This window comes from Misgurnus anguillicaudatus, chromosome 10 (assembly GCF_027580225.2).
Source record: "Misgurnus anguillicaudatus chromosome 10, ASM2758022v2, whole genome shotgun sequence".
Lineage (NCBI taxonomy): Eukaryota > Metazoa > Chordata > Actinopteri > Cypriniformes > Cobitidae > Misgurnus > Misgurnus anguillicaudatus.
In genome coordinates this window covers 3,984,186-4,001,002 of record NC_073346.2, presented here as the reverse complement: position 1 = coordinate 4,001,002, position 16,817 = coordinate 3,984,186, and the positions used below count along the sequence as shown (strand labels likewise).

The following is a 16,817-nucleotide window of genomic DNA, read 5'->3' as shown; positions in this document are numbered from 1 at the left end:
TACTGCCACAGGCAATGGCCGCAGAGCTTTTACTTTAACAGACTCTAATACGTGGAACACGTCACCAACTTACATAGGACAGTCTTTCAACTTTAGCACAATTTAAGTTTTTCTACTAGATAATGAGGCTAAAGACGAGCCAAACACGTGATCACTGAATAACTGGGACTTTGCATTGTGGATATGTAACGTTATTCCATTAATCTGTCAGCTGTGTCAAATGTGTCAAATGTAAGTGTTTATTTATAATGGGTTTTATCTAGCCTGAGAGCATGTGCGCCAAGATCGTCCAGCAACGGCAGGCGTGCCATTCTCGACACCATTTAAAAGACGATAGGAATCCTGGGCATGACATAGCCCCTCTGTGTCTCCTTGAAGTTGTTTCTGTACGTGTAACATATTAAGAACGAGAAGGTCCTCAGTGTGGGTAGCCAGAGTGCAAGAAGCCCAGTCGTGCTCTCCTCGCAGGAGTTTCCTCGCTGGTGGCGCACAAAATGCCACGCAACCAGACGCAAGGGGCCACCCAGGAGCCGTTGGTCTGGGCGTGCCTCGTTGGCGCAGTTAGGCAGCGCGTCAGTCTCATAATCTGAAGGTCGTGAGTTCGAGCCTCACACGGGGCAGGGTGCCCTTTTGTCGACTAGTTTGAGACTTTAGCCCCGTTTTCCTTCCGCACAGTGTGCCAGGCATCCACGGCCTGAAGGCCAGCGTGTCCTCCCTCGTGGTCTAGTGGCTGGGATTCGGCGCTCTCACCGCCGCGGCCCGGGTTCGATTCCCGGTCAGGGAACGCTCTTTTGACGTGCGCTTGCCTTTTTCACCGGCCGGGTTATGGGCAACGCTGGCTTCGAAGGCAAGGATCGCAGCACCTCCAAGAGGCAAAGCTTCACTGCCTCCGGCCCATCGACCTAAGGTTGGACGGCTAAATTGCCTGCCTGCAGTCCTGCGCTCCGCCATCTGAGCAATCAGAGCCTGGTGTGCGTCCTCTGCTCTACTGAGGCATGTTGACGCAGGACAGCAGACACCCAACGTGTGGGAGGAAGGAGTAAAAACAGGATCGAGCCAGCCAGGAGTCGAACCTAGAATCTTCTGATCCGTAGTCAGACGCGTTATCCATTGCGCCACTGGCCCAACGCCAGAAACCTGGGAAGTCATGCTTGGAGAAGACAGCTGGATTCTGGAGGCCAGCTGCAAAACTTCATTATTAAATATTAATCCGGTTTTACTCTGCCATCATTAAATCCATTATTACACAATCAATAATTACATGGTTCCCTGCTGCAGCAGCCAAGGACAAGGCCAAGCTGCAGCGGGTGATCCGCTCGGCAGAGAGAGTGATCAACACCTCTCTACCTTCTCTGGAATCCCTTCACAACCTCAGGGCTGTGAGAAGGGCAAGAAAAATTATGTCTGACCCATCTCATCCAGGCTGTACCATGTTTCAGCTGCTCCCTTCAGGTAGAAGGCTTCGGCTCCCGAGAACTGCAAAATCCCGGCATCGCCTGAGCTTCTTTCCCACGGCCGCCTGGCTGCTTAATGACAGTTCAATTCCTTTTCAGGACTGAATGCACTGTTTGCACTTTATTGTTTCTATTACTCCTACTTTTATCATTCAGTATTAGTGTAAGTATCATTATTACTCTTAGCACCTTCCATTCACCTTCCATATGACTGTGTATTGTCATATCTTGTTCTGTCTTAATGTTTCGTTTGCCACATTACATCCATGCGTGACTGGCTGTAAAGAATTCCAATTGTGTTTGACACTATATTGCAATAAATTGAACCTTGAACCTTCATCTCTACCAAAATGGGAAACCGGGTCGTCCCCCGCGTGCCTGTCTCCTGGCGTCTTTGAAAAGGACGCTCCCTCGGAAGAAAGCGCGATACACAGCACGGGTGGCTACAACAAAGGCAACAGAATGTCAGAAGTGGGATTCGAACCCACGCCTCCAGAGGAGACTGCGACCTGAACGCAGCGCCTTAGACCGCTCGGCCATCCTGACCACCCCAGCTGGCCCGAGCGAGTCGATTGCGCTCCTCAGCGAATGTGCCGGTGTAACTTTTGGAATGACTCACGATTTTATTGCCTTCATGCAGCTCATCTTTAATTCTTATTTATTTCTTCACAAACGCCTTGAAATAGTGACGAATGTGGATTTTTCGAAATGAGGAACAATGTGCCCGAAGCCTTTCATTTGCCAAAAGCACACGCAGCCCGTCTCCATATGCCCTGTAACGGATGCTGTCAAAGTGGTTTTGCATTCAATGATCCTTTCCCCCTTGATCATACTGTTTTAGAACAGGGTAACAAAAAGGAATCGCCATTCTCAGACCCTGCTCGTTCTACTTGAACGCGCAATGAAAATACTTGATCAAATGCGGATGGACGCCGGCATTGCAATTTAGCGAAAAAGCGCCATCTCTGTACGTCTCAGGGCCTTTTTATGGTTCGCAGTTGCCTTCTAATGTAGACAACAGTTAACCATACGGCGGCAACATCCTTAAAAGAACCGGTGGCATTGTGTCTCGAGCACACAAGGCAAACAAGAGATTCTTCAAGAGGTGAGTGCGAAGTACAGTTTACTGCCACAGGCAATGGCCGCAGAGCTTTTACTTTAACAGACTCTAATACGTGGAACACGTCACCAACTTACATAGGACAGTCTTTCAACTTTAGCACAATTTAAGTTTTTCTACTAGATAATGAGGCTAAAGACGAGCCAAACACGTGATCACTGAATAACTGGGACTTTGCATTGTGGATATGTAACGTTATTCCATTAATCTGTCAGCTGTGTCAAATGTGTCAAATGTAGGTGTTTATTTATAATGGGTTTTATCTAGCCTGAGAGCATGTGCGCCAAGATCGTCCAGCAACGGCAGGCGTGCCATTCTCGACACCATTTAAAAGACGATAGGAATCCTGGGCATGACATAGCCCCTCTGTGTCTCCTTGAAGTTGTTTCTGTACGTGTAACATATTAAGAACGAAAAGGTCCTCAGTGTGGGTAGCCAGAGTGCAAAAAGCCCAGTCGTGCTCTCCTCGCAGGAGTTTCCTCGCTGGTGGCACACAAAATGCCACGCAACCAGACGCAAGGGGCCACCCAGGAGCCGTTGGTCTGGGCGTGCCTCGTTGGCGCAGTTAGGCAGCGCGTCAGTCTCATAATCTGAAGGTCGTGAGTTCGAGCCTCACACGGGGCAGGGTGCCCTTTTGTCGACTAGTTTGAGACTTTAGCCCCGTTTTCCTTCCGCACAGTGTGCCAGGCATCCACGGCCTAAAGGCCAGCGTGTCCTCCCTGGTGGTCTGATGGCTAGGATTCGGCGCTCTCACCGCCGCGGCCCGGGTTCGATTCCCGGTCAGGGAACGCTCTTTTGACGTGCGCTTGCCTTTTTCACCGGCCGGGTTATGCGCAACGCTGGCTTCGAAGGCAAGGATCGCAGCACCTCCAAGAGGCAAAGCTTCACTGCCTCCGGCCCATCGACCTAAGGTTGGACGGCTAAATTGCCTGCCTGCAGTCCTGCGCTCCGCCATCTGAGCAATCAGAGCCTGGTGTGCGTCCTCTGCTCTACTGAGGCATGTTGACGCAGGACAGCAGACACCCAACGTGTGGGAGGAAGGAGTAAAAACAGGATCGAGCCAGCCAGGAGTCGAACCTAGAATCTTCTGATCCGTAGTCAGACGCGTTATCCATTGCGCCACTGGCCCAACGCCAGAAACCTGGGAAGTCATGCTTGGAGAAGACAGCTGGATTCTGGAGGCCAGCTGCAAAACTTCATTATTAAATATTAATCCGGTTTTACTCTGCCATCATTAAATCCATTATTACACAATCAATAATTACATGGTTCCCTGCTGCAGCAGCCAAGGACAAGGCCAAGCTGCAGTGGGTGATCCGCTCGGCAGAGAGAGTGATCAACACCTCTCTACCTTCTCTGGAATCCCTTCACAACCTCAGGGCTGTGAGAAGGGCAAGAAAAATTATGTCTGACCCATCTCATCCAGGCTGTACCATGTTTCAGCTGCTCCCTTCAGGTAGAAGGCTTCGGCTCCCGAGAACTGCAAAATCCCGGCATCGCCTGAGCTTCTTTCCCACGGCCGCCTGGCTGCTTAATGACAGTTCAATTCCTTTTCAGGACTGAATGCACTGTTTGCACTTTATTGTTTCTATTACTCCTACTTTTATCATTCAGTATTAGTGTAAGTATCATTATTACTCTTAGCACCTTCCATTCACCTTCCATATGACTGTGTATTGTCATATCTTGTTCTGTCTTAATGTTTCGTTTGCCACATTACATCCATGCGTGACTGGCTGTAAAGAATTCCAATTGTGTTTGACACTATATTGCAATAAATTGAACCTTGAACCTTCATCTCTACCAAAATGGGAAACCGGGTCGTCCCCCGCGTGCCTGTCTCCTGGTGTCTTTGAAAAGGACGCTCCCTCTGAAGAAAGCGCGATACACAGCACGGGTGGCTACAACAAAGGCAACAGAATGTCAGAAGTGGGATTCGATCCCACGCCTCCAGAGGAGACTGCGACCTGAACGCAGCGCCTTAGACTGCTCGGCCATCCTGACCACCCCAGCTGGCCCGAGCGAGTCGATTGCGCTCCTCAGCGAATGTGCCGGTGTAACTTTTGGAATGACTCACGATTTTATTGCCTTCATGCAGCTCATCTTTAATTCTTATTTATTTCTTCACAAACGCCTTGAAATAGTGACGAATGTGGATTTTTCGAAATGAGGAACAATGTGCCCGAAGCCTTTCATTTGCCAAAAGCACACGCAGCGCGTCTCCATATGCCCTGTAACGGATGCTGTCAAAGTGGTTTTGCATTCAATGATCCTTTCCCCCTTGATCATACTGTTTTAGAACAGGGTCACAAAAAGGAATCGCCATTCTCAGACCCTGCTCGTTCTACTTGAACGCGCAATGAAAATACTTGATCAAATGCGGATTGCAAATGCATTGCAATTTAGCGAAAAAGCGCCATCTCTGTACGTCTCAGGGCCTTTTTATGGTTCGCAGTTGCCTTCTAATGTAGACAACAGTTAACCATACGGCGGCGACATCCTTAAAAGAACCGGTGGCATTGTGTCTCGAGCACACAAGGCAAACAAGAGATTCTTCAAGAGGTGAGTGCGAAGTACAGTTTACTGCCACAGGCAATGGCCGCAGAGCTTTTACTTTAACAGACTCTAATACGTGGAACACGTCACCAACTTACATAGGACAGTCTTTCAACTTTAGCACAATTTAAGTTTTTCTACTAGATAATGAGGCTAAAGACGAGCCAAACACGTGATCACTGAATAACTGGGACTTTGCATTGTGGATATGTAACGTTATTCCATTAATCTGTCAGCTGTGTCAAATGTGTCAAATGTAAGTGTTTATTTATAATGGGTTTTATCTAGCCTGAGAGCATGTGCGCCAAGATCGTCCAGCAACGGCAGGCGTGCCATTCTCGACACCATTTAAAAGACGATAGGAATCCTGGGCATGACATAACCCCTCTGTGTCTCCTTGAAGTTGTTTCTGTACGTGTAACATATTAAGAACGAGAAGGTCCTCAGTGTGGGTAGCCAGAGTGCAAGAAGCCCAGTCGTGCTCTCCTCGCAGGAGTTTCCTCGCTGGTGGCGCACAAAATGCCACGCAACCAGACGCAAAGGGCCACCCAGGAGCCGTCGGTCTGGGCGTGCCTCGTTGGCGCAGTTAGGCAGCGCGTCAGTCTCATAATCTGAAGGTCGTGAGTTCGAGCCTCACACGGGGGCAGGGTGCCCTTTTGTCGACTAGTTTGAGACTTTAGCCCCGTTTTCCTTCCGCACAGTGTGCCAGGCATCCACGGCCTGAAGGCAAGCGTGTCCTCCCTGGTGGTCTAGTGGCTAGGATTCGGCGCTCTCACCGCCGCGGCCCGGGTTCGATTCCCGGTCAGGGAACGCTCTTTTGACGTGCGCTTGCCTTTTTCACCGGCCGGGTTATGCGCAACGCTGGCTTCGAAGGCAAGGATCGCAGCACCTCCAAGAGGCAAAGCTTCACTGCCTCCGGCCCATCGACCTAAGGTTGGACGGCTAAATTGCCTGCCTGCAGTCCTGCGCTCCGCCATCTGAGCAATCAGAGCCTGGTGTGCGTCCTCTGCTCTACTGAGGCATGTTGACGCAGGACAGCAGACACCCAACGTGTGGGAGGAAGGAGTAAAAACAGGATCGAGCCAGCCAGGAGTCGAACCTAGAATCTTCTGATCCGTAGTCAGACGCGTTATCCATTGCGCCACTGGCCCAACGCCAGAAACCCGGGAAGTCATGCTTGGAGAAGACAGCTGGATTCTGGAGGCCAGCTGCAAAACTTCATTATTAAATATTAATCCGGTTTTACTCTGCCATCATTAAATCCATTATTACACAATCAATAATTACATGGTTCCCTGCTGCAGCAGCCAAGGACAAGGCCAAGCTGCAGCGGGTGATCCGCTCGGCAGAGAGAGTGATCAACACCTCTCTACCTTCTCTGGAATCCCTTCACAACCTCAGGGCTGTGAGAAGGGCAAGAAAAATTATGTCTGACCCATCTCATCCAGGCTGTACCATGTTTCAGCTGCTCCCTTCAGGTAGAAGGCTTCGGCTCCCGAGAACTGCAAAATCCCGGCATCGCCTGAGCTTCTTTCCCACGGCCGCCTGGCTGCTTAATGACAGTTCAATTCCTTTTCAGGACTGAATGCACTGTTTGCACTTTATTGTTTCTATTACTCCTACTTTTATCATTCAGTATTAGTGTAAGTATCATTATTACTCTTAGCACCTTCCATTCACCTTCCATATGACTGTGTATTGTCATATCTTGTTCTGTCTTAATGTTTCGTTTGCCACATTACATCCATGCGTGACTGGCTGTAAAGAATTCCAATTGTGTTTGACACTATATTGCAATAAATTGAACCTTGAACCTTCATCTCTACCAAAATGGGAAACCGGGTCGTCCCCCGCGTGCCTGTCTCCTGGCGTCTTTGAAAAGGACGCTCCCTCGGAAGAAAGCGCGATACACAGCACTAGTGGCTACAACAAAGGCAACAGAATGTCAGAAGTGGGATTCGAACCCACGCCTCCAGAGGAGACTGCGACCTGAACGCAGCGCCTTAGACCGCTCGGCCATCCTGACCACCCCAGCTGGCCCGAGCGAGTCGATTGCGCTCCTCAGCGAATGTGCCGGTGTAACTTTTGGAATGACTCACGATTTTATTGCCTTCATGCAGCTCATCTTTAATTCTTATTTATTTCTTCACAAACGCCTTGAAATAGTGACGAATGTGGATTTTTCGAAATGAGGAACAATGTGCCCGAAGCCTTTCATTTGCCAAAAGCACACGCAGCCCGTCTCCATATGCCCTGTAACGGATGCTGTCAAAGTGGTTTTGCATTCAATGATCCTTTCCCCCTTGATCATACTGTTTTAGAACAGGGTCACAAAAAGGAATCGCCATTCTCAGACCCTGCTCGTTCTACTTGAACGCGCAATGAAAATACTTGATCAAATGCGGATGGACGCCGGCATTGCAATTTAGCGAAAAAGCGCCATCTCTGTACGTCTCAGGGCCTTTTTATGGTTCGCAGTTGCCTTCTAATGTAGACAACAGTTAACCATACGGCGGCAACATCCTTAAAAGAACCGGTGGCATTGTGTCTCGAGCACACAAGGCAAACAAGAGATTCTTCAAGAGGTGAGTGCGAAGTACAGTTTACTGCCACAGGCAATGGCCGCAGAGCTTTTACTTTAACAGACTCTAATACGTGGAACACGTCACCAACTTACATAGGACAGTCTTTCAACTTTAGCACAATTTAAGTTTTTCTACTAGATAATGAGGCTAAAGACGAGCCAAACACGTGATCACTGAATAACTGGGACTTTGCATTGTGGATATGTAACGTTATTCCATTAATCTGTCAGCTGTGTCAAATGTGTCAAATGTAGGTGTTTATTTATAATGGGTTTTATCTAGCCTGAGAGCATGTGCGCCAAGATCGTCCAGCAACGGCAGGCGTGCCATTCTCGACACCATTTAAAAGACGATAGGAATCCTGGGCATGACATAGCCCCTCTGTGTCTCCTTGAAGTTGTTTCTGTACGTGTAACATATTAAGAACGAGAAGGTCCTCAGTGTGGGTAGCCAGAGTGCAAGAAGCCCAGTCGTGCTCTCCTCGCAGGAGTTTCCTCGCTGGTGGCACACAAAATGCCACGCAACCAGACGCAAGGGGCCACCCAGGAGCCGTTGGTCTGGGCGTGCCTCGTTGGCGCAGTTAGGCAGCGCGTCAGTCTCATAATCTGAAGGTCGTGAGTTCGAGCCTCACACGGGGCAAGGTGCCCTTTTGTCGACTAGTTTGAGACTTTAGCCCCGTTTTCCTTCCGCACAGTGTGCCAGGCTTCCACGGCCTGAAGGCCAGCGTGTCCTCCCTGGTGGACTGATGGCTAGGATTCAGCGCTCTCACCGCCGCGGCCCGGGTTCGATTCCCGGTCAGGGAACGCTCTTTTGACGTGCGCTTGCCTTTTTCACCGGCCGGGTTATGCGCAACGCTGGCTTCGAAGGCAAGGATCGCAGCACCTCCAAGAGGCAAAGCTTCACTGCCTCCGGCCCATCGACCTAAGGTTGGACGGCTAAATTGCCTGCCTGCAGTCCTGCGCTCCGCCATCTGAGCAATCAGAGCCTGGTGTGCGTCCTCTGCTCTACTGAGGCATGTTGACGCAGGACAGCAGACACCCAACGTGTGGGAGGAAGGAGTAAAAACAGGATCGAGCCAGCCAGGAGTCGAACCTAGAATCTTCTGATCCGTAGTCAGACGCGTTATCCATTGCGCCACTGGCCCAACGCCAGAAACCTGGGAAGTCATGCTTGGAGAAGACAGCTGGATTCTGGAGGCCAGCTGCAAAACTTCATTATTAAATATTAATCCGGTTTTACTCTGCCATCATTAAATCCATTATTACACAATCAATAATTACATGGTTCCCTGCTGCAGCAGCCAAGGACAAGGCCAAGCTGCAGCGGGTGATCCGCTCGGCAGAGAGAGTGATCAACACCTCTCTACCTTCTCTGGAATCCCTTCACAACCTCAGGGCTGTGAGAAGGGCAAGAAAAATTATGTCTGACCCATCTCATCCAGGCTGTACCATGTTTCAGCTGCTCCCTTCAGGTAGAAGGCTTCGGCTCCCGAGAACTGCAAAATCCCGGCATCGCCTGAGCTTCTTTCCCACGGCCGCCTGGCTGCTTAATGACAGTTCAATTCCTTTTCAGGACTGAATGCACTGTTTGCACTTTATTGTTTCTATTACTCCTACTTTTATCATTCAGTATTAGTGTAAGTATCATTATTACTCTTAGCACCTTCCATTCACCTTCCATATGACTGTGTATTGTCATATCTTGTTCTGTCTTAATGTTTCGTTTGCCACATTACATCCATGCGTGACTGGCTGTAAAGAATTCCAATTGTGTTTGACACTATATTGCAATAAATTGAACCTTGAACCTTCATCTCTACCAAAATGGGAAACCGGGTCGTCCCCCGCGTGCCTGTCTCCTGGCGTCTTTGAAAAGGACGCTCCCTCGGAAGAAAGCGCGATACACAGCACGGGTGGCTACAACAAAGGCAACAGAATGTCAGAAGTGGGATTCGAACCCACGCCTCCAGAGGAGACTGCGACCTGAACGCAGCGCCTTAGACCGCTCGGCCATCCTGACCACCCCAGCTGGCCCGAGCGAGTCGATTGCGCTCCTCAGCGAATGTGCCGGTGTAACTTTTGGAATGACTCACGATTTTATTGCCTTCATGCAGCTCATCTTTAATTCTTATTTATTTCTTCACAAACGCCTTGAAATAGTGACGAATGTGGATTTTTCGAAATGAGGAACAATGTGCCCGAAGCCTTTCATTTGCCAAAAGCACACGCAGCCCGTCTCCATATGCCCTGTAACGGATGCTGTCAAAGTGGTTTTGCATTCAATGATCCTTTCCCCCTTGATCATACTGTTTTAGAACAGGGTCACAAAAAGGAATCGCCATTCTCAGACCCTGCTCGTTCTACTTGAACGCGCAATGAAAATACTTGATCAAATGCGGATGGACGCCGGCATTGCAATTTAGCGAAAAAGCGCCATCTCTGTACGTCTCAGGGCCTTTTTATGGTTCGCAGTTGCCTTCTAATGTAGACAACAGTTAACCATACGGCGGCGACATCCTTAAAAGAACCGGTGGCATTGTGTCTCGAGCACACAAGGCAAACAAGAGATTCTTCAAGAGGTGAGTGCGAAGTACAGTTTACTGCCACAGGCAATGGCCGCAGAGCTTTTACTTTAACAGACTCTAATACGTGGAACACGTCACCAACTTACATAGGACAGTCTTTCAACTTTAGCACAATTTAAGTTTTTCTACTAGATAATGAGGCTAAAGACGAGCCAAACACGTGATCACTGAATAACTGGGACTTTGCATTGTGGATATGTAACGTTATTCCATTAATCTGTCAGCTGTGTCAAATGTGTCAAATGTAAGTGTTTATTTATAATGGGTTTTATCTAGCCTGAGAGCATGTGCGCCAAGATCGTCCAGCAACGGCAGGCGTGCCATTCTCGACACCATTTAAAAGACGATAGGAATCCTGGGCATGACATAGCCCCTCTGTGTCTCCTTGAAGTTGTTTCTGTACGTGTAACATATTAAGAACGAGAAGGTCCTCAGTGTGGGTAGCCAGAGTGCAAGAAGCCCAGTCGTGCTCTCCTCGCAGGAGTTTCCTCGCTGGTGGCACACAAAATGCCACGCAACCAGACGCAAGGGGCCACCCAGGAGCCGTCGGTCTGGGCGTGCCTCGTTGGCGCAGTTAGGCAGCGCGTCAGTCTCATAATCTGAAGGTCGTGAGTTCGAGCCTCACACGGGGCAGGGTGCCCTTTTGTCGACTAGTTTGAGACTTTAGCCCCGTTTTCCTTCCGCACAGTGTGCCAGGCATCCACGGCCTGAAGGCCAGCGTGTCCTCCCTGATGGTCTAGTGGCTAGGATTCGGCGCCCTCACCGCCGCGGCCCGGGTTCGATTCCCGGTCAGGGAACGCTCTTTTGACGTGCGCTTGCCTTTTTCACCGGCCGGGTTATGCGCAACGCTGGCTTCGAAGGCAAGGATCGCAGCACCTCCAAGAGGCAAAGCTTCACTGCCTCCGGCCCATCGACCTAAGGTTGGACGGCTAAATTGCCTGCCTGCAGTCCTGCGCTCCGCCATCTGAGCAATCAGAGCCTGGTGTGCGTCCTCTGCTCTACTGAGGCATGTTGACGCAGGACAGCAGACACCCAACGTGTGGGAGGAAGGAGTAAAAACAGGATCGAGCCAGCCAGGAGTCGAACCTAGAATCTTCTGATCCGTAGTCAGACGCGTTATCCATTGCGCCACTGGCCCAACGCCAGAAACCTGGGAAGTCATGCTTGGAGAAGACAGCTGGATTCTGGAGGCCAGCTGCAAAACTTCATTATTAAATATTAATCCGGTTTTACTCTGCCATCATTAAATCCATTATTACACAATCAATAATTACATGGTTCCCTGCTGCAGCAGCCAAGGACAAGGCCAAGCTGCAGCGGGTGATCCGCTCGGCAGAGAGAGTGATCAACACCTCTCTACCTTCTCTGGAATCCCTTCACAACCTCAGGGCTGTGAGAAGGGCAAGAAAAATTATGTCTGACCCATCTCATCCAGGCTGTACCATGTTTCAGCTGCTCCCTTCAGGTAGAAGGCTTCGGCTCCCGAGAACTGCAAAATCCCGGCATCGCCTGAGCTTCTTTCCCACGGCCGCCTGGCTGCTTAATGACAGTTCAATTCCTTTTCAGGACTGAATGCACTGTTTGCACTTTATTGTTTCTATTACTCCTACTTTTATCATTCAGTATTAGTGTAAGTATCATTATTACTCTTAGCACCTTCCATTCACCTTCCATATGACTGTGTATTGTCATATCTTGTTCTGTCTTAATGTTTCGTTTGCCACATTACATCCATGCGTGACTGGCTGTAAAGAATTCCAATTGTGTTTGACACTATATTGCAATAAATTGAACCTTGAACCTTCATCTCTACCAAAATGGGAAACCGGGTCGTCCCCCGCGTGCCTGTCTCCTGGCGTCTTTGAAAAGGACGCTCCCTCGGAAGAAAGCGCGATACACAGCACTAGTGGCTACAACAAAGGCAACAGAATGTCAGAAGTGGGATTCGAACCCACGCCTCCAGAGGAGACTGCGACCTGAACGCAGCGCCTTAGACCGCTCGGCCATCCTGACCACCCCAGCTGGCCCGAGCGAGTCGATTGCGCTCCTCAGCGAATGTGCCGGTGTAACTTTTGGAATGACTCACGATTTTATTGCCTTCATGCAGCTCATCTTTAATTCTTATTTATTTCTTCACAAACGCCTTGAAATAGTGACGAATGTGGATTTTTTGAAATGAGGAACAATGTGCCCGAAGCCTTTCATTTGCCAAAAGCACACGCAGCCCGTCTCCATATGCCCTGTAACGGATGCTGTCAAAGTGGTTTTGCATTCAATGATCCTTTCCCCCTTGATCATACTGTTTTAGAACAGGGTCACAAAAAGGAATCGCCATTCTCAGACCCTGCTCGTTCTACTTGAACGCGCAATGAAAATACTTGATCAAATGCGGATGGACGCCGGCATTGCAATTTAGCGAAAAAGCGCCATCTCTGTACGTCTCAGGGCCTTTTTATGGTTCGCAGTTGCCTTCTAATGTAGACAACAGTTAACCATACGGCGGCAACATCCTTAAAAGAACCGGTGGCATTGTGTCTCGAGCACACAAGGCAAACAAGAGATTCTTCAAGAGGTGAGTGCGAAGTACAGTTTACTGCCACAGGCAATGGCCGCAGAGCTTTTACTTTAACAGACTCTAATACGTGGAACACGTCACCAACTTACATAGGACAGTCTTTCAACTTTAGCACAATTTAAGTTTTTCTACTAGATAATGAGGCTAAAGACGAGCCAAACACGTGATCACTGAATAACTGGGACTTTGCATTGTGGATATGTAACGTTATTCCATTAATCTGTCAGCTGTGTCAAATGTGTCAAATGTAGGTGTTTATTTATAATGGGTTTTATCTAGCCTGAGAGCATGTGCGCCAAGATCGTCCAGCAACGGCAGGCGTGCCATTCTCGACACCATTTAAAAGACGATAGGAATCCTGGGCATGACATAGCCCCTCTGTGTCTCCTTGAAGTTGTTTCTGTACGTGTAACATATTAAGAACGAGAAGGTCCTCAGTGTGGGTAGCCAGAGTGCAAGAAGCCCAGTCGTGCTCTCCTCGCAGGAGTTTCCTCGCTGGTGGCACACAAAATGCCACGCAACCAGACGCAAGGGGCCACCCAGGAGCCGTTGGTCTGGGCGTGCCTCGTTGGCGCAGTTAGGCAGCGCGTCAGTCTCATAATCTGAAGGCCGGAGTTCGAGCCTCACACGGGGCAAGGTGCCCTTTTGTCGACTAGTTTGAGACTTTAGCCCCGTTTTCCTTCCGCACAGTGTGCCAGGCTTCCACGGCCTGAAGGCCAGCGTGTCCTCCCTGGTGGACTGATGGCTAGGATTCGGCGCTCTCACCGCCGCGGCCCGGGTTCGATTCCCGGTCAGGGAACGCTCTTTTGACGTGCGCTTGCCTTTTTCACCGGCCGGGTTATGCGCAACGCTGGCTTCGAAGGCAAGGATCGCAGCACCTCCAAGAGGCAAAGCTTCACTGCCTCCGGCCCATCGACCTAAGGTTGGACGGCTAAATTGCCTGCCTGCAGTCCTGCGCTCCGCCATCTGAGCAATCAGAGCCTGGTGTGCGTCCTCTGCTCTACTGAGGCATGTTGACGCAGGACAGCAGACACCCAACGTGTGGGAGGAAGGAGTAAAAACAGGATCGAGCCAGCCAGGAGTCGAACCTAGAATCTTCTGATCCGTAGTCAGACGCGTTATCCATTGCGCCACTGGCCCAACGCCAGAAACCTGGGAAGTCATGCTTGGAGAAGACAGCTGGATTCTGGAGGCCAGCTGCAAAACTTCATTATTAAATATTAATCCGGTTTTACTCTGCCATCATTAAATCCATTATTACACAATCAATAATTACATGGTTCCCTGCTGCAGCAGCCAAGGACAAGGCCAAGCTGCAGCGGGTGATCCGCTCGGCAGAGAGAGTGATCAACACCTCTCTACCTTCTCTGGAATCCCTTCACAACCTCAGGGCTGTGAGAAGGGCAAGAAAAATTATGTCTGACCCATCTCATCCAGGCTGTACCATGTTTCAGCTGCTCCCTTCAGGTAGAAGGCTTCGGCTCCCGAGAACTGCAAAATCCCGGCATCGCCTGAGCTTCTTTCCCACGGCCGCCTGGCTGCTTAATGACAGTTCAATTCCTTTTCAGGACTGAATGCACTGTTTGCACTTTATTGTTTCTATTACTCCTACTTTTATCATTCAGTATTAGTGTAAGTATCATTATTACTCTTAGCACCTTCCATTCACCTTCCATATGACTGTGTATTGTCATATCTTGTTCTGTCTTAATGTTTCGTTTGCCACATTACATCCATGCGTGACTGGCTGTAAAGAATTCCAATTGTGTTTGACACTATATTGCAATAAATTGAACCTTGAACCTTCATCTCTACCAAAATGGGAAACTGGGTCGTCCCCCGCGTGCCTGTCTCCTGGCGTCTTTGAAAAGGACGCTCCCTCGGAAGAAAGCGCGATACACAGCACGGGTGGCTACAACAAAGGCAACAGAATGTCAGAAGTGGGATTCGAACCCACGCCTCCAGAGGAGACTGCGACCTGAACGCAGCGCCTTAGACCGCTCGGCCATCCTGACCACCCCAGCTGGCCCGAGCGAGTCGATTGCGCTCCTCAGCGAATGTGCCGGTGTAACTTTTGGAATGACTCACGATTTTATTGCCTTCATGCAGCTCATCTTTAATTCTTATTTATTTCTTCACAAACGCCTTGAAATAGTGACGAATGTGGATTTTTCGAAATGAGGAACAATGTGCCCGAAGCCTTTCATTTGCCAAAAGCACACGCAGCCCGTCTCCATATGCCCTGTAACGGATGCTGTCAAAGTGGTTTTGCATTCAATGATCCTTTCCCCCTTGATCATACTGTTTTAGAACAGGGTCACAAAAAGGAATCGCCATTCTCAGACCCTGCTCGTTCTACTTGAACGCGCAATGAAAATACTTGATCAAATGCGGATGGACGCCGGCATTGCAATTTAGCGAAAAAGCGCCATCTCTGTACGTCTCAGGGCCTTTTTATGGTTCGCAGTTGCCTTCTAATGTAGACAACAGTTAACCATACGGCGGCAACATCCTTAAAAGAACCGGTGGCATTGTGTCTCGAGCACACAAGGCAAACAAGAGATTCTTCAAGAGGTGAGTGCGAAGTACAGTTTACTGCCACAGGCAATGGCCGCAGAGCTTTTACTTTAACAGACTCTAATACGTGGAACACGTCACCAACTTACATAGGACAGTCTTTCAACTTTAGCACAATTTAAGTTTTTCTACTAGATAATGAGGCTAAAGACGAGCCAAACACGTGATCACTGAATAACTGGGACTTTGCATTGTGGATATGTAACGTTATTCCATTAATCTGTCAGCTGTGTCAAATGTGTCAAATGTAGGTGTTTATTTATAATGGGTTTTATCTAGCCTGAGAGCATGTGCGCCAAGATCGTCCAGCAACGGCAGGCGTGCCATTCTCGACACCATTTAAAAGACGATAGGAATCCTGGGCATGACATAGCCCCTCTGTGTCTCCTTGAAGTTGTTTCTGTACGTGTAACATATTAAGAACGAGAAGGTCCTCAGTGTGGGTAGCCAGAGTGCAAGAAGCCCAGTCGTGCTCTCCTCGCAGGAGTTTCCTCGCTGGTGGCACACAAAATGCCACGCAACCAGACGCAAGGGGCCACCCAGGAGCCGTTGGTCTGGGCGTGCCTCGTTGGCGCAGTTAGGCAGCGCGTCAGTCTCATAATCTGAAGGTCGTGAGTTCGAGCCTCACACGGGGCAAGGTGCCCTTTTGTCGACTAGTTTGAGACTTTAGCCCCGTTTTCCTTCCGCACAGTGTGCCAGGCATCCACGGCCTGAAGGCCAGCGTGTCCTCCCTGGTGGACTGATGGCTAGGATTCGGCGCTCTCACCGCCGCGGCCCGGGTTCGATTCCCGGTCAGGGAACGCTCTTTTGACGTGCGCTTGCCTTTTTCACCGGCCGGGTTATGCGCAACGCTGGCTTCGAAGGCAAGGATCGCAGCACCTCCAAGAGGCAAAGCTTCACTGCCTCCGGCCCATCGACCTAAGGTTGGACGGCTAAATTGCCTGCCTGCAGTCCTGCGCTCCGCCATCTGAGCAATCAGAGCCTGGTGTGCGTCCTCTGCTCTACTGAGGCATGTTGACGCAGGACAGCAGACACCCAACGTGTGGGAGGAAGGAGTAAAAACAGGATCGAGCCAGCCAGGAGTCGAACCTAGAATCTTCTGATCCGTAGTCAGACGCGTTATCCATTGCGCCACTGGCCCAACGCCAGAAACCTGGGAAGTCATGCTTGGAGAAGACAGCTGGATTCTGGAGGCCAGCTGCAAAACTTCATTATTAAATATTAATCCGGTTTTACTCTGCCATCATTAAATCCATTATTACACAATCAATAATTACATGGTTCCCTGCTGCAGCAGCCAAGGACAAGGCCAAGCTGCAGCGGGTGATCCGCTCGGCAGAGAGAGTGATCAACACCTCTCTACCTT

General features: G+C 49.7%; 19 non-coding genes across 19 annotated transcripts; 6 read left to right on the top strand and 13 right to left on the bottom strand.

Annotated features, from left to right (window-relative positions):
• Positions 1-546: 546 nt before the first annotated feature.
• trnam-cau (transfer RNA methionine (anticodon CAU)) lies at positions 547-620 on the top strand. The gene has a single exon. It is a non-coding gene; the product is annotated as a tRNA-Met (tRNA).
• Positions 621-1,052: 432 nt separating this feature from the next.
• Positions 1,053-1,125, bottom strand: trnar-acg (transfer RNA arginine (anticodon ACG)). The gene has a single exon. It is a non-coding gene; the product is annotated as a tRNA-Arg (tRNA).
• Positions 1,126-1,917: 792 nt separating this feature from the next.
• Positions 1,918-2,000, bottom strand: trnal-cag (transfer RNA leucine (anticodon CAG)). Its single transcript has one exon. It is a non-coding gene; the product is annotated as a tRNA-Leu (tRNA).
• Positions 2,001-3,124: 1,124 nt separating this feature from the next.
• On the top strand, positions 3,125-3,198 carry trnam-cau (transfer RNA methionine (anticodon CAU)). Its single transcript has one exon. It is a non-coding gene; the product is annotated as a tRNA-Met (tRNA).
• Positions 3,199-3,630: 432 nt separating this feature from the next.
• trnar-acg (transfer RNA arginine (anticodon ACG)) lies at positions 3,631-3,703 on the bottom strand. Its single transcript has one exon. It is a non-coding gene; the product is annotated as a tRNA-Arg (tRNA).
• A 792-nt stretch (positions 3,704-4,495) lies between these two features.
• trnal-cag (transfer RNA leucine (anticodon CAG)) lies at positions 4,496-4,578 on the bottom strand. Its single transcript has one exon. It is a non-coding gene; the product is annotated as a tRNA-Leu (tRNA).
• Positions 4,579-5,868: 1,290 nt separating this feature from the next.
• On the top strand, positions 5,869-5,940 carry trnae-cuc (transfer RNA glutamic acid (anticodon CUC)). Its single transcript has one exon. It is a non-coding gene; the product is annotated as a tRNA-Glu (tRNA).
• Positions 5,941-6,208: 268 nt separating this feature from the next.
• Positions 6,209-6,281, bottom strand: trnar-acg (transfer RNA arginine (anticodon ACG)). The gene has a single exon. It is a non-coding gene; the product is annotated as a tRNA-Arg (tRNA).
• Positions 6,282-7,073: 792 nt separating this feature from the next.
• trnal-cag (transfer RNA leucine (anticodon CAG)) lies at positions 7,074-7,156 on the bottom strand. The gene has a single exon. It is a non-coding gene; the product is annotated as a tRNA-Leu (tRNA).
• Positions 7,157-8,280: 1,124 nt separating this feature from the next.
• Positions 8,281-8,354, top strand: trnam-cau (transfer RNA methionine (anticodon CAU)). Its single transcript has one exon. It is a non-coding gene; the product is annotated as a tRNA-Met (tRNA).
• Positions 8,355-8,786: 432 nt separating this feature from the next.
• On the bottom strand, positions 8,787-8,859 carry trnar-acg (transfer RNA arginine (anticodon ACG)). The gene has a single exon. It is a non-coding gene; the product is annotated as a tRNA-Arg (tRNA).
• Positions 8,860-9,651: 792 nt separating this feature from the next.
• On the bottom strand, positions 9,652-9,734 carry trnal-cag (transfer RNA leucine (anticodon CAG)). The gene has a single exon. It is a non-coding gene; the product is annotated as a tRNA-Leu (tRNA).
• Positions 9,735-10,858: 1,124 nt separating this feature from the next.
• On the top strand, positions 10,859-10,932 carry trnam-cau (transfer RNA methionine (anticodon CAU)). The gene has a single exon. It is a non-coding gene; the product is annotated as a tRNA-Met (tRNA).
• Positions 10,933-11,364: 432 nt separating this feature from the next.
• On the bottom strand, positions 11,365-11,437 carry trnar-acg (transfer RNA arginine (anticodon ACG)). The gene has a single exon. It is a non-coding gene; the product is annotated as a tRNA-Arg (tRNA).
• A 792-nt stretch (positions 11,438-12,229) lies between these two features.
• trnal-cag (transfer RNA leucine (anticodon CAG)) lies at positions 12,230-12,312 on the bottom strand. The gene has a single exon. It is a non-coding gene; the product is annotated as a tRNA-Leu (tRNA).
• A 1,629-nt stretch (positions 12,313-13,941) lies between these two features.
• trnar-acg (transfer RNA arginine (anticodon ACG)) lies at positions 13,942-14,014 on the bottom strand. The gene has a single exon. It is a non-coding gene; the product is annotated as a tRNA-Arg (tRNA).
• Positions 14,015-14,806: 792 nt separating this feature from the next.
• trnal-cag (transfer RNA leucine (anticodon CAG)) lies at positions 14,807-14,889 on the bottom strand. The gene has a single exon. It is a non-coding gene; the product is annotated as a tRNA-Leu (tRNA).
• A 1,124-nt stretch (positions 14,890-16,013) lies between these two features.
• On the top strand, positions 16,014-16,087 carry trnam-cau (transfer RNA methionine (anticodon CAU)). The gene has a single exon. It is a non-coding gene; the product is annotated as a tRNA-Met (tRNA).
• A 432-nt stretch (positions 16,088-16,519) lies between these two features.
• On the bottom strand, positions 16,520-16,592 carry trnar-acg (transfer RNA arginine (anticodon ACG)). The gene has a single exon. It is a non-coding gene; the product is annotated as a tRNA-Arg (tRNA).
• Between the last annotated feature and the right edge of the window lie 225 nt (positions 16,593-16,817).